Below are 16,494 nucleotides of genomic sequence, written 5' to 3' on the forward strand. Positions count from 1 at the left end.
TATGAGCCGCTTCCGTCTAATATGTATGAGCCTTGTAAGTTATGTTTGCCCTATTATGTGTAATATCGCCTTACAAAGGTATTCGCTTATACTAGCAGCTGTGACTGTCATCTGAGGTGGTCATATTTTAGTTGTTTACTGCCGGCACTTACTTTATTTTGTCGGACACGTGAATGGCTTCTGCTTTGAGCGTGGTTTCAATCGGTGATTACTAAGCGGATGCTTGGGGAAGGTAATTTACAAAATCCAGAGTTGCGTCCATCTTAAATACTCTAGTCAAAATACTCTATTTGAATGATTTTGGTAGTGTTTTCGTATCTTACAAATACATTCCGTCTCAAGTATTTGCTAATCTATTTAAAGTACATTTTTCACTATCTCGTACTCAGTACCTCAAATAAATTTTGCAAATTTGGAAAACACTTGTCGCCGGAACAACGTAGCGAACTAGAGGTCGTCATACTCCACGTAAAAGCTGAACCAATTGCAAACTTGAAGCAAAGCAACCGAACGTCAAACCGGAAACAAGACACGAGCAAAATGCAGTCTCCAAATGCCAACAAAAAACGAAATGATAGCCCCAAATACTCCTGCCCGTCTTTTTTTCGTTCAAGTGGTGGCACTTCACGTCTCGAGCTAGCAAAGTGCTTGTGATGTAATCTAGATTTTACAGTCAGACCCCACTTTTTGTTTGAAGCGAGAGTGGTTCCGTCAGCGGAGGATTATGACGCCAACGCTCGGTACGATCAAACTGAACCCTTTTCAGAAATCGCCTTTTCTGGAAATTCTTTTATGAAAATGCGCAAACACGTTTTGATGCGAGCACGGACACTCCTTCGGCAAATGAAGCTAGAACTTGGTAGATTAATTGAGCTGCCATGACCTAGATTGCGGTTCCTCAAAGATTCTAGTGTCCACATCTTGGCATAACGTTTGCTCCCAAAGTGTATCAAAAGAGCTTGTTTCATCTTCTTTCTAATGCGCGCATTGTTTCATCCTCCAAACCTTTGAAACCATTTTTTTTGTTAGGTGGAGCCAGTTATTTCTAAACCGGTGTATTCAGATTCTAGTTTCTTAACCATCTTGACCTCAATGCGTCAAGAATGGTTTGAACTAGTGCAGAAAGGGGCAGAGAAGAGTGTGGGCACGACTTCCCGAGGGCGGACCCTAAGCAGAGGGAGGCGATGGCTCGCTTAACAGTTTTTGAGTGAGCCGAGTCATTTGGCAGCAGCCCCTTCTGTACTCGACGGTTATAACACACGGATAAATGATTACTTTTTAACATCAGTTTTATATCCAGGAACTGGAGTGAGTCAACGGTCGGAAGCTCATGTGTAAAGGACAGGCTCAACCCATAACCAAGAAAAGCGGTTAAAATCTCATCTACAGAGTCGTCATGGCTAAACAGGTGTTTTTTTTTAAGGAATAAAAATCGTCAATGTATCTAAAACCTTCAAGACACCGCCGTCGACAAAGTGGTTAACTAAGTTTCGATCAACGTGAGCCAGAAAAAAATATTACAAAGCACTGGGGCCACACAGGGCCCTATGCAGATGCCCTGGCGTTGTAAGTAAGGTCTATCTTCAAAAGAAATAAAGGTGGAACTGAGGTAAAACTCCAACAAAGACAGGAAGTTATCCACAGACACCCCCACCGAGTTTTGAAAAGCCACTACTCCGTTATCGTCTATACAATCTCGGACGGACACACATAACTACCCCTGAGGCAATGAATAAAACAGATCCTCAACGTCAACAGAAAACATGTACCCGACGGGTCTCGTTTGTTTTAAGTAGAACGTCACGTCTTGCGTATTTGAAGTTGCAAAGGGGTCCTTAATTTTCAGGCCCCCCAACTGCTTCAAAAGAAACCGGATTAACAACAACTGCCACTACCCTTTCTCGCTGACAATAATCCTGAAAGGCGCGTCCACTTTGTGCGTTTTCGCCGAAAAGAATACAGACAAGGCGTTACCTTTACAGCCACCAATGGTTTCAGCTAGTTTCGTAAGTTCAAGGTCTTTGCACATACCCACTTCTCTGGACTTGACACGGCAGGAACTAGGCATTACAGCTTTGAAGTTTTTTTTCCACCGCTAGACGGGCCTTCTCGCTGAATTTACCGGCAGTCATCGCCACAAATCCACCCCCTTTATCCGCTTGAAGGAGACGCAGATCGTTTTTTTTAAAGACGTCCACAGTCTTCACAAATCAGTCTCTTGAACCACGCATGACGTCCCTGTTTACAGTCCGTGTGAGTACATCGACACACGCAAGTAGGCAACTATCGTGTTGTTCAGATGGGGCTTTCGGGAACGCGACAGAACAGCACACGACGAAACAGCACGCGACAAAACAGCACGGTCAAAACAGCACGCGTCAAAACAGCACAGGGTCAAAACAGCACGGCGACAAAACAGCACGCGTCAAAATAGCACGCGACAAAACCGCACAGCGTCAAAACGGCGCAGCGACAAAAGAGCACGTGCCAAAACAGCACGGCGTCAAAACAGCACAGTGACAAAACAGCACGCATGTAGCAACTTCGAGCGTGCTCTTCACCTCTCTCTGCGCAAATAATTTCTAACCTCCTTGACCCTTTCATATTTTGGTGCTAGGTTGTAAAGGATGGGGGCATACTTGAAGAGATTGGGTAGTTAAAGGTGATATCTTCGCGTCGATGTTGGCCGCGTTGTCTGGTCTTTTTTGTAGGACCATCGAAAGCGGAAAATTTATTGGGAAAAATAAATCCATAAGTTCAAGTTATGAACCGTCTGGTTTGCGGCGGTCCGGTAAGGTTCCATAGTACTCGTCGTTTCGTAATTACCACCTAAGCGTAAAACGCCCCCCCCCCCCCAAAGAAAAAAGAAAAAGAAAAAAAAAGCGGGAGATGCGCCGATTACAAATGCATTGATAGAATCGGTAAGATAAGGTGACTTTAATGTTGAGCGTATTCAAGGCGTACCATGGGCACCGATTCTGCGCGGTTCATTCGCCGTGAATAAAGTGTGCATAAAACACGCGGCTGCAGCTTGCAGGCGAGAAGTCGTTTTGGATTAAATTCACAGATTATTTCCGACGAAGGCCTCGATCGAGGGAGAACCGGTGAAGCAGAAACAAGCCATCCGATTAACTCGTTTTTTTTTTTTTTTTTTTGTAGACGACATTGTTAGCAAACTTGCGCGTCAAAATTAACAGAACTGCTCGAGAAATATCCAGAATTCGCACAAGCAAAGGCTTCGGTACTGCCCAGGGAGCCTTCATGTGCCCATCGAATATATTCCCCCCCTCCCCTCCGAACTTGCTCCCAAGAAAACAGATTTGAAAAATTGGCCCTCGACGAGTTGGCTTTCTACGAATTGGCTTAGACCCTCCATTCCTTTACATTGCCTGCATTGAGACATACATTTTTTTAACTACATGCGCTATACATAAGGTTCAGCGTTTTCGGCTTAAAGCGAATAAAAAGCGGTAAAATACGCCGAATTAATGTTTTCAAATTCGGTTTTAACTGAAGAAAGTCAGTATTTTCGAGGGAGTTTGGAGAGGCCGGGGGGGGGGGGGGGGTTATGCTACGACTCATTACTGACCATATGCCACTTCCTTTCGCAGTTTTCAGCTTGTCTCCGAGATCGGTTCAACGTTCAACAAAAGCTCCGGGGGCCCAGGGGTCTTCAGGACGATATCTGGGTTTTTCACCTGATATGAATTTGTGTGCCGAATTCCTTGTTCAAAGAAGAGACTTTAATCGTGAACTGAACAAGGAAAATCAAGGACGTCCGTAAATGCCCCACATTTTTAACACACCTAACTTCCGTCTACTAGAAAAGGGCATACATACGATTGTTTTATTGTCGTTTCTGTGGTCGGCGCGAATTTACCACCCCTCGCAGTCGTGAAAATGGCGAAAAAACGCACTAAGTACAATGCTTGCACATTTCTGGATTTTTTTTATATTTGCCTCTCGGACCGAAGTGGTAGTAAAGCTCATGTACGTCCAGTGTACGCACTAATACGACCACACGACAATAATGTCAGATCACGATAGGGTCCCAGTGCGCCTGGCAGAACAGGTCACGTCGGCTGCTACAAACAGCAACAAAAGAGGAAACCAGTACCTGGTTTACTCACTATTCATTTTAAACAAACGCTTTTAAATACTGCATTTTCGTCAGTATACTGGTTTTCGTCAATACACAGAAAAGAACCGAGAAGTTTATGAGCCTACAAATATTCACCGAAATAAACCGAAAATTTCTGTTTGGAATAAGAACGGTTTTTATTCCAAACAGAAAAAAGGTACGCCGAATATAAAAATAATAATAACCGAAAATGCCAGCCCCTAGCTATATTGTCAATCTCCTGTTTTGACACAGTGCTGTTTTGTCGTGTTGCGGCTTTGACGCTGTTCTCTTCTGTCGCTGTGCCCTTTTGACGTTGTGCTGTTTTGTCGCTGTGCTGTTTTGACGCTGTGCTGTTTTGACGCCGCGCTGTTTTGGCACGTGCTCTTCTGTCGCTGTGCCGTTTTGACGCTGTGCTGTTTTGTCGCGTGCTATTTTGACGCGTGCTGTTTTATCGCCGTGCTGTTTTGACGCTGTGCTGTTTTGACGCGTGCTGTTTTGACCGTGCTGTTTTGTCGCGTGCTGTTTTGTCGTGTGCTGTTCTGTCATGGTGCCGGTTGACTTTTCTATCTGTTTTCTGTTCCCTTTTTCCTTCTATGTGGCGTGCTGCGCATGCTCTTTCTGGATGTTCGTGGTCGATCGAGCACGAATAAACTAGTTGAAAGTTGCGCTTGTCCGTGTCTACTCGCTTGTGATTGTCCCTTGTGTCGCGCAAAAAACTTCTAGACAGCATCATGAACCAACTAGGCCAACAACAAGTTTTAATTCTCTCTTTCCCTTCCTATTTCTCGACAGTTTGAAGGTACATGTGCTCCTCCTCACTTTTGACTGAGTGGAAAAACTGCTCGATCGTGGTTGCGTATCAGCGAGTACAGCAGCCTCTGCTGTACTCGAGTCGATGTTTTTGCCTGAGCTTGCACGTGTCTCCTTCATTATCGTACTCATCAACAATTCTTGCTGCTTGAGACACTTCTATTTCGGCTCTTGGGGACATGCAATGCCGGACTAAATGTCAAGTCCCCCAAATCGCGGCGAGGCATATTACCAACTTTATGCGGAATGGATCATGAGCCGAACCTGCGGCCAAACTGAAGCACGGCAGGCGCTATCTCTACCATACGTGAGTCCCCCTTTGCTCCTAAAATATTTTGGCAAATAATATGTTGCATATCCCGAATTATTTCAAAGTAAACTTCAAGCAGCTAAGGCGCTTCATGAAAGTAATATAGAACAAAGCAGATTATGCTTTTTAGCGTAGTCATCAAATGTAGAGCATCCCGTTTTGACTTTGTAAAATTCTCATATCACCAGTTTGCAACCTATAGTACTTGCCAAGTACCTACAAAAGTAATTCAATTACTTTTTGAAAGAATTTGTACTATATCAAGATACTTCGTACTTGAAGTGGCTTGAATACTACTCCAAATGCATTTTCAAGCGCGTAATTGGTATTTTATCTTATGTACGTTTTGTTGAGCATTTGACACAACACTAATTAAATCTCCATAAACGCGCTTGTAGTATGCTCTTAACGCATGCAATGTTTTTTAACCGAACTCCCTGTCCCAAAATATTGACTGTCCGTTCATTTTTTGCTAAATTACCGGGAGCATTGACGTCACGTGATTTAACGTCACGTGACAAATACACCAAGTAGACAAATTGACGTCCCGTCAACATGCATCACTTTGTAACAATGTGACGAGTTGGGCAAGTTCGTCTGAGGTGAACATCTTGGGAAGAAACAGCGGCAAAGAAACTTGGACAAGAGTAAACACTGCCGTCCTGTCGTGTTTGTTCATTTGCTATTGTCCAAGTTACTTTGCCGCTGTTTCTTCCCAAGATGTTTACATCACTTTAGTTTCACCGCTGAATTTCGCGGAGAAATTCAAGTCGCAACAGGGTTTAAAGCTGATATAGTTGGTAGTGGTTCATAATTAAATAAAAAGCGCGCAAATACAGCACGAAAAATGGAACACGTAAGTCAGACAAGCACTTACTCACAATTGGAAGTTTTATAGCTTCGGGGAAAAAACGAAGGATAGTCCCTTCCTCTGTTGCATATGCGCCGTTCAATGGCCCCCTGGTTATAATCTAAAAGAGTAAAACAACTTTAACGTGCGCGTGTCACTGTCGCCGAGCAGAATGCCTCCTGAGCATCTGTCAAAGTAAGTTACGGGTGGATTTTGCAGCTATCACCCAAAGGTTTGATATTGAAAGCCTCCGAGACCTCCCGCGTGCTCTGCCTTTTAAATCGTCCTAATATATTTGCATTTTCAAACACGGGAGCGCATCCACAAATGCTGCAGTGGACTGCTAGATGGTTAGACGGAGTGCACCAAGAAAGTTGCAGTGCATTAAAGTATCGTTTTAATTAATGCATCGTTTTGTTTCGGGGTTTTATCTTATTTCATCACGAAATTCACGTCTTGTTACCAATCCCCCGCAAATATAGCCGGAAATTTGACCTACACTAATTCAGTTTTTTTTTCTAAATTCAGTGGGAGAAATTGACGTCCCGTGACCTGATGGCAAGCGTGCCAAAAGAACAATTCAGTTTATCGCTAAATTTAGAAGGGAAACATAGGTAATGTGACACACCAGTTCCTTCTCCCGATCCCTCTTCGTCCTTCCCCCTCCCTTTGTTTGTCAATTCCTCCCCTTCCAAGGATGTTCTCCCCATCTATCCCTTACCCTCCCTATCTCTCCTTCTTTTATTCCGTTATCACCTTCCACCAATCCCCTATCTCTTCCTCCTCCCGCCTTGCCCCTCCCTCCATCTCCCCATCTCTCCCCCATTCAACTACTCTGCCCTCCTTTCCACTTCACTGGTCGAGTGACGCACCAATTCAGTTTATTTATTCCTCTTTCCTCCCTTCCCTTTACCTTCTTCTGTCAATCTCTCTCCTCACCGTCCTACAGTACCCTCTTCACACCCCAACGCAAATTTCTTTCAAAATTCTTTACTCCTGTCGACCGGCGCTTTTGAAATGCAAATGTTTAAATCTAACTTTAAGTTGACCTTGATTCTATGCTCGCTGCAAACTTGAGATATGCGACCGTAATTGTTCCCTGAGAAGCGAAGACGTCCCAAACGGTGGACGCTGATTTCCTTAAATAATACAGACTGGACAATCGATGTTAATTAGGAAACTGTCGGAACCTCTTGGAGCTTGATGACTTCTGACTCCCTGAAATTAAGAGCGTGGGCAGATTCCTGTTTCCCATTGAAAAGTTTGCGTCGAAGAACTTTAGTCTAAGCCTGCGCGTTCGGGTTCGCTCCCCTCACCCTACCCATTTCCCGCCAGGTGGAAGTTTTTGCGGTACGCATGTTGTCGCCCCGGTTTTGGGTATCAGTTTCGCTCAAAATCCATTACGAAATGGTAATCGCGACTTCGACTTTCATCTCTGTAGATTACAATGGCCCGACTTATTTGTATAATCGGTCGAAATCGCCACCTCAAAAAAGGAGAACCCGGATGCTTTTTTTAAAAACAAGGGCTTGGTTTCCTATCTCTGAGGGTGCATTCTTTACATGAACCGAAAGGGCGATTTCACGTGACGTACTGGCGTCTCAAACTTTCGCCGGACTCAAATACCGTTGTTGAACTTTTGCCCTGTGTCGTGCTATGCGCGACACATAGGTTGCGCGTAACGACCGGCCACAAGTCAGGTGTTACAACTGTCACCGTCTTGGGCACATCAAGCGGCATTGCATGAGGGTAGCGGCTGGTTCTCAGGGTCTCCAGAGAAACGCCAGAGGCCGGCGCCACTAATCAGGTCCTCTGAGTCGAGGTCGCCGGCCGCTGCCGAGGCCCAGCATCAGTGTGCCGACAGGGCGGAAATTGCGGCCGGCGTCTGCGTGGCGATGGCTCCGTCGGCGTGTCGGGCTCAGGGCACGACAGATGAGAAGGGCCCGTACGTGCGGGTAGAGATCGGTGGTAAAGCATATTTGGCACTAATTGATACCGGCTCTACTTTTTTTCTAATTGGTGGTATTGTGTACAAGGACTGCTGTAACAGAAACCTTTGCGTGCGGGAACTTGTACCTCCGCTGCGTTTAGCAAGAGGATTGGCCGAAGCGCAAGGTGCGATGCGCCTTCACCTTGACCTGACGGCAGACGAAGGAGGCAACGTTTCGTTTACTCGCCCGGTATGTCAATTCCTGTTATTTTGGGGCAGAACTTTGTCTGCCGTGATGGTATAATCCTGTAGTTGAGGAACAACGGGTTTTCGTGCGTTTTCCCCTCTTATTCCCTTTGTTGCCCCATCATCTCTGGCGCAGGGAATAGAACGTTCGCTCGCTGCGTCACACCAGGAGCAGGTATTAGCTGCGCGAGTCGTGCCCGGGAACGTCGAAATGATAATTGCGTCTTTTGGTGGGCCCGCCGACCAACGGCGGATGCTAGAGAACGCCTTGTCCCGACACGCAGCTATGTTTACCGAGAGACCGGGGCTTACGACTGTTTTACAACATAGAATCGATACAGGAGGGGCTAGGCCGTGGGGGGTGTAATCCTAGACGACGAAGCGTGCATAAACGGTCTCCCCTAGACACGGCTCTCGAGGAGATGCTGGACACGGGGTGGTGCGGTCATCGCACAGTCCCTGGCCGTTTCCAGCAGTTTTGGCGCCAAAGAAAGACGGCACCGCGCGCCTTTGCGTTGATTATCGAAGACTTAATGAGGTCACTAGAAGGGACGCGTATCCTTTTCTCTTTACTGAGTCTATAATGTATTCACTTTGTGGGGGCCCGCTCTGCCGCTGCCTGATTCTTACAAGACTCCGGCGGCCGAGGGCGGCTCAAGGGCGAACCGTCGGCACCCTCGGTAGCCGATCGAAGCTTATCGTGGCCGGCTGGTGGCGGCGGCGGACGTCCTCGGACCGCCAAGGGCCTGGACGGCGTGGATGGGGAGCCGGGAGGACACCCACGTCGGGATGAAGGCACCCGTCGTCCTGGCGCCGGGAAAAGAGGGGTGCGAGGGAAAGACCGGCGGTGCTCGGAGGGTCGGTGGGGGGACGCGCGAGTGGTGCAAGGGAGTGGTGTGTGACGGACGGCAGAGGGGAACGGAAGTGGGAATACCGTGAAGTGCAACCGACGGAGAACTTATCAATGTGAGTGATTAAATGTTTAGATCAAGAGTGGTGTTGTGTCACTCGGGGGGGGGGGGGGGGGGGGGGAGCTGGACGGGGATAACCCCACATACTGGCAGCCCAACGTAGGGCCCGATTAATTGTCTTTGTCCAGTTCCTCTTCCCGGGTGTCACCACTCTACTTGTGTTTAATTTTGGAGCAGGGGCCAGTTTGGCAAGGGTTTTCATTAGGCAGAGAGCTTTGACTTAAGTCGAGATGCCGAAGTCCAGGCGCGAGGGAAACGGAGGTTCAAACGGCGCGAACGCGCCGAGCAGACGGGAACCAGCCGCCGTTCCCCCTCAGGCTAACCCCGCAGGGGCGACTGCGTCGCTTGTTGAGAGTCCGACCATCTCGCAACCGCAGGCGCCTTCGGATGCGGCTGAGGTCATGGAGCAAATGACAGCTCTGTTCGCTACACTCACATGGCAGTTAGCTGCGGCCCAGAGCCCGACTGCTCCCGCGCCAGTGACACTTCCGCGTCCGCGGCTTACGATGGAGTTGCCCACGTATTCGGGTTACGCAGACGAGAGGTCTGTTCATGACTTTCTGTTGCGCCTGGGCACCTATCAAACGGCCGTTGGCGCGTCGGATGACACCGTCATCCGGCAGATCCTGCCAATCGCCCTCGTCGGGGATGCCGCCCGTTGGTGGAGGCTTCAGGAGCCTCCCTCATCGATGGCCGCGTTTCATGAGCGCTTCCGAAGCGAGTTTCTGCCGCCGGGCTATGAGAGGCGCGTCCGCGAGGAGTTAAACACGCGCACGCAGCATCCTGACGAGAGCCTTTTGCAGTACGTGCGCGCACTTCAGGAACTTTATTCGAGAGCAGACCCCGCGGCGACTCAAGCGGACCAAGTTTCGCGAGTAATCCGCCAGTGCCACCAGTCCTTCAAGCCGTACCTTCGTGGGCGCAGCTTCGACACCCTGGAGGCTCTGGCTCGAGAGGCGCGCGTCGTTCAGGCGGACTTGCTTGCTGAGCTCTGCTACGCGCCGCCGCCTGGGCCAGAGGAATCGCTTGAGCCCAGTTGCGCGTGGGCGGGGTCCCAAAGCCCGGCCACCCGTGTCGAGGCAGCGTCGGTGTCCGCGGTTGTTAGGCGCGAGGCGCGAGAAGTCGCTTCAGCTCGCGCGCTAAACCCCTTCTCGTACGAGCAGAGACGCCGCGCCGGCCGCGAGAATCGGCCTTCGAGTTCGGTCGGGGCCATCGCGGCCGGAGTGCGTGGTGTCGCGAGGCGGGGAGATAACGCGTCCCGTTTCGGTCGAGATGAAAGGGACGGGCGTCGCCAGAGTCCGGGCCGCCGACCCCTGCGTTGTTTCCGGTGTGACCAGCCTGGCCACATCATACGTAACTGTCCGCAGCTCGAGCGCGACGGTCAGCGCCAGGGAAACGCCCGGGGCCAGCGGCGTTAACCGGATCATCCAAGTTCCCGCCGCTGGCCAGTGGCGAAAGGGAGGGGCGACGCGGTACCTGGGGGAAGCCCCACGAAGACGTGTTACCGACATGCCAGTGGGGCAAACGCGGACGCGTTTGCCCCACTGGCATGTAGAGCCCAGACGGGACTCTCTGCCTCTGAACCCTACATGACGATTAACGTTGCTGGGAGGGAGTTCTCAGCATTGATAGATACCGGAGCTACCCTTTGTCTGATCGGTGGCGACGTGTACGAAGCGTGCCGCGAGAGGAGGAGGAGTTTAAGACCGGTCGACTTCTGCATGCGTTTGGCAACGGGCGTGACGAGGGCTGAGGGGGCTCTGCGCCTTCAGGTCGAGTTTGACGGTCGACGTAAGAGGCAACGTTTTGTGCACCTTCGGGGTCTCACATCTCCGGTCATACTGGGGCGAGATTTCCTTTCTCGAGAAGGCATCATCGTTGACCTGCGGAACAGTGGGTACCGTTACGACCCGTCTACTCCGCTGATACCTTTCGCCGATCCACCGCCCCGTGTTCCTTGCGCTCCACGTACGACGGCTCTCGCTGGTTGCCCCAAGCTCCAGCCAGAGGCGCTCGTCACGCAGGTTGGAACGGCGGAATTGGAGGCCGTGCTCGCATCTTTCGACGGCCTGACCGAGCAGAGGCATGCACTCGCGGACGTTTTGCGCCCCTTTTCGGCGACATTCACCGAACGGCCGGGCATGACTAACATCCTTCAGCACCGGATCGACACCGGCGAAGCTAAGCCCTGGGGTTGCAATCCCCGGCCGCTTAGCGTTCACAAAAGAAACCTCCTAGACGCCGCACTCGACGAGATGATTGACACGGGCGCTGTCAGGAGATCGAAAAGTCCTTGGGCTTTTCCGGTAGTTCTAGCTCCAAAGAAGGACGGGACAGCCAGGCTTTCCGTTGACTACCGCCAGCTCAACTCTCTGACAACGAGGGATGCGTATCCTTTTCCGTCGATCGAATCCATCATGTATTCCTTGGGAAACGCCCGAGTGTTTACAACACTAAACTGCAGCAGAGGTTTTTTGCAGATTCAAATCGCTCCTGCCGATGTCGAGAAGACAGCTTTCACTTGCCATCGCGGGTTATTTGAGTTTACTCGCCTTCCCTTCGGACTGTCCAACTCGCCGGCAAGTTTCCAGCAACTTATGGACATCGTTTTGGGAGACGCCAGGTTTAATTTCGCAGTGGCCTACATGAATTATGTTGTGGTCTTCTCCAAGTCATTCAGCGAACATCTCGTTCACCTGAGGATCATCCTCGGACGAATGAGGGATGCGGGGTTGACGATTAACCCGAAGAAGGTACAGCTCGCTTCTCCGAAAATCGATCTCCTGGGTTTGTTGTCGACGAGGGAACCTTGAAACCGAACGGCGAGAAGTTAAGGGCCATCCTTGATTTCCCTCGGCCGCAGGATGTGAAAAGCCTCCAAAGAGTTTTAGGAATGATTGGGTTTTATCGCCATTTTATTCCCAACTGTGCCGAGCTAGCCCGCCCGCTTAACCAGCTGCTGCGCAAAGGCTCGAAGTACGTCTGGCAACGAGAACAGGAGGTGTCATTCATCTCTCTCACTCGCGCGATCGCGGCTACTGCCAGTTTGCGACTGCCGGATTTAAACCTGCCGTTCGTGGTGCAAACAGACGCCAGCGATTACGGCGTGGGAGCGGTCTTGTTGCAAGAGCACGACGGCCAATTAAGGCCCGTCGCCTTTGCGAGCCGCACACTCACGCCGGCGGAACGCAACTACAGCACCACCGAGCGAGAGGGAGTGGCAATTATGTATGCCCTGCATAAGTTTGATCTTACCTGGATGGTGCTGTCTTTACCATCCAAACTGATCACAACGCTCTCGCCTGGATTCAGAGGCTGAAGCAACCAGCCGGCAGACTGGCCCGCTGGGTGCTCATTCTGCAGCGCTACGCCTACAAGATAGAGTATCGCAGAGGCACTGCGAACCAGGTCGTGGACGCATTGTCGCGCGCACCCGTGGAAGCTGACCCGGGGGAACTGCCCCGGGCAACCCTCAGGGCCTCCACCCACGAGAGCAAGCTTGCGGGAATACAAAGGAAACGGGCGAGAAGGAGAGAGCGCCCGGTCACGCGCCGGAAACTGGTTCCAGGGGAGCCATCCACGCGGGGAAAAAGACTCGCGGCAATACGAGCGGTGGCGGAAAAGGTGATACCCCGCCTTGTGCGGCTGTGTGTGATGCCACAAATGAACAGATGAACGCTTGGGGTACTGTTGTGAGCAAGGAAGAGTTGTTGGAAGCCCAGCGAACAGATGGTTTCTGTCTGCGAGTGTCGGAAAAGCTAGCAGGTAATGCAGCAGACGCTGGAAACGCTGGCACGGGACAGCGGGTGTCAGAAACGCTGGTGGGCGATGCAGCGGACACCGGGAACGCAGGTGCGAGGGTCGATAGAGAGATCGATTCCTCTCTGTTGGGTGAAAACAACTTGTTGCTCAAGTACATCCCCGAAATGGACGAACAGGAGGGAGACCCATCCCCCTTCAAAATCGTCGTTCCGCGGAAGCTGCGGCGGAAACTTATGAGGTATTTTCATGACTCGGCCCTGGCAGGCCACGGGAGCGGCAAAAAGACTTACGAAAAGTTGTGTCGTGTCGTGACCTGGCCAGGAATGAGGAGGGAGGTACTTCGGTATGCCCGCAGCTGTCCAGCCTGCCAAGTGGCGAAGCCCCGGGGAGGGAAGCCACCCGGCCTGATGCAACCTGTCATCAGCCAGCGCCCTTGGGAGACGGTCGCGTGTGACATTATCGGACCACTGCCCCGAAGTCCACGCGGAAACCAGTATCTACTCGTCATCACGGACAATTTCTCGAAGTGGGTCGAGCTTTTCCCACTCAGAAAGCTAGTGTCTGCAAGAATCTGGGAAAGACTGTTGGAGACATTTTGTCGCTACGGTTTCCCTGCTTCTCTGATCACAGATAACGCGTTGGTGTTCACAAGTAAGGTCTTTGTGGAGTCGTGCCGGTCACTCAATATCCAGCACAAGCGAACAACGCCTTACCACCCACAGGCGAACATCACCGAGCGGGTGAACCGGAACCTGAAGGCGATGCTGGTGACACTCACCGGTAAGCATAAGGATTGGGACGCGAACATATCTGAGCTCGGTTTTGCAACCCGAACGACGGTAAATCGATCAACTGGACTGACACCCGCGTACCTGACCTTGGGAAAGGAGCTGACGTATCCCTTGGAAAATGGATTCCGAGAGTGTGGGCAGGCTGACCCCCGCCCCATCTCTCGCTACGCATTGGAACTCCGTGGCCGACTCGGGGACGCCCTCCGCACGGCCAGGGAGAACCTAGACGCTGCCCGACTGGAGCAGGCCGCCCAGTACGACAAAACACACCGCCACCTGGTTTACGCCGTTGGCGATCTGGTCCTTAGGCGAACACACCCTCTCAGCAACACGGCGCAAGGTTTTGCGGCGTCTTTGGCACACAGGTGGGAAGGGCCGTACCGGGTCGCGGCACGACTGCCACGTTTGAGCTACCGACTTGCTCGCCTCGACACGGGCGAAGTGTCCGGCTCGGTGCACGTGGGCGACTTGAAGACCTACTGCCTCCGCGATCTTGACGATACTGACGGGGAGGCAGGCGGGACAAGCAACGCTGGGGAAAATCCCCGGAGATACAATCTCAGGGCCAAAAGGCGCTAGTGTATCGCATCCATTAACCACCTCTTTTTCCCACACAGAATGTCTGCCACCGGCGGTGCACGGGGCCGACCCCACCGCAGCGAACGCCGAACTCAGCCCTGGACGACGGAGCGGGTTTACTACCCCCGCTCGGGGCTTAGGGCTGGTCGTAGGTCCCGGAACCGGAGGGGCGACAATGGGACGCCCGAGGACTTCAGGCGCGTCCGGTCGGGCCGCGGAGGGCGCTCGAGCTCCCACTCCGCGCAACCGCCTCCGGCTGGGCCTAAACCCCTGGAGGAGGCCAAGAAGATACGGTCGGCTGCCACATGGACTGTGGTCTCCGGGAGGGGGGCAGTCGGTTACGCGTCCCACGCAAGGTGGAGGGACCAGTACCGCCCCTCCCGCGGGGTCAACCCGTCCGAGGTGAGGCCACCTCTCCGGGGCTTGACCCTGGCGGACCGGGACGACGAGCCGCCGGCTGTCTACACGGCAGAGGAGGAGGCGGCCCTCTGTCCGGTCTGCCACGTCTTGGTGGTGTGCCAGGAGGCCCATACCAGGGGCAAGCTCCACACGGAGAGGGACCAGCGGAAGAAAGACGCAGCGGCTGCGGCCGCTGCCACCGAGGAGGACATCGAGGCGGCCCTCCAGCTGCTACGGAGGGAGCGGCCGGGGCTCCTGACTCCGGCCCCAGATTTGGTCCCCCCCGCCGCGCCGATCCCGCGGGCCCTGGAGCTTCCGCCGCTGAGGCAGTCCGAGACAGTCCGGCCTGCCGAGTTCATCGGCCCCTCCCCGACGGACTCATCTGCCACCGGGCCCGGAGGGCCTATCACTCGGACCCCGCCGTCGCCGTCCTTGATGGACGTTGACCTGGACTCTTTCTTGGCGGCGTCGGGGTCTGAGGATTGAGGAGGGGGGGGGGTGGTGTGGGGGCCCGCTCTGCCGCCGCCTGATTGTTACAAGAGTCCGGCGGCCGAGGGCGGCTCAAGGGCGAGCCGTCGGCACCCTCGGTAGCCGATCGAAGCTTATCGTGGCCGGCTGGTGGCGGCGGCGGACGTCCTCGGCCCCCCTTCAAAGGAGCCCGACCCCCAAGGGCCTGGACGGCGTGGATGGGGAACCGGGAGGACTCCCACGTCGGGATGAAGGCACCCGTCGGCCTGGCGCCGGGAAAAGAGGGTTGCGAGGGAAAGACCGGCGGTGCTCGGAGGGTCGGTGGGGGGACGCGTGAGTGGTGCAAGGGAGTGGTGTGACGGACGGCAGAGGGAACGGACGTGGGAATACCGTGAGGTGCAACCGACGGAGAACTCATCAATGTGAGTGATTAAATGTTTATATCAAGAGTGGTGTTGTGTCACTCGGGGTGGAAGGAGCTGGACGGGGATAACCTCACAACTTGGAGGCGCGAAGGTTTTCACCACTCTGGATTGTAGCAGGGGTTTTCTCCAGATCCAGGTGGCGCCAGAGGATGTCCAAAAGATGGCGTTCACCTGTTACAGGGGGTTATTTGAATTTGCGTGTCTTCCGCTTGCGTTGTCAAACTCGCCGTCGAGTTTTCAGCGGCTCATGGACATCGTGCTGGGTGATGCGAAATTTAACTTCGCTGTGGACTACATGGAGGACGTTGTGGTATTCGCCAAGTCATTCAAAGAGCACCAAACTCATCTTGAGATTAAATTGAATGAGTGAGGCCGGTCTAACAATTAATCCAAAAAAGGTGCAGCTGGCAGCATCAAAGGTAAATCTTTTAGGCTTTGTCCGGTTGGGAGGAGGCGAAGCAACCGGCACTCGTAGCAGCCTTAGCGCGCGACACGAAAGACCAAAGGATCGTCGCTTGGGTTGAAGTGATCAGCAAGAAAGAGCTTGTCGAGGCCCAGAAAGCGGATGGTTTTTGTCAGCGGGTGTTGGGTAAACTGGCGGAAATCACGGTTGACACCGGGAAGGCTGGCAGACGAGTTAATGAACAATTTGATATATATCTGCTGGGCGAAGACAGGTTATTGCTTCGCTACATCTCAACGATCGATGAAGCGGAGACTAATGAGTCTCCCTTCAGGGTGGTGATTCCCGGGAAGCTACGGAAGTGGTTTATCGGGTACTGCACGACTCGGCTCTGGCAGGTCATGGCAGTGGCAGCAAGACTTTTCAT

Source organism: Ixodes scapularis, unplaced genomic scaffold, assembly GCF_016920785.2.
Source record: "Ixodes scapularis isolate PalLabHiFi unplaced genomic scaffold, ASM1692078v2 PGA_scaffold3__209_contigs__length_174095766, whole genome shotgun sequence".
Classification (NCBI taxonomy): Eukaryota; Metazoa; Arthropoda; class Arachnida; order Ixodida; family Ixodidae; genus Ixodes; species Ixodes scapularis.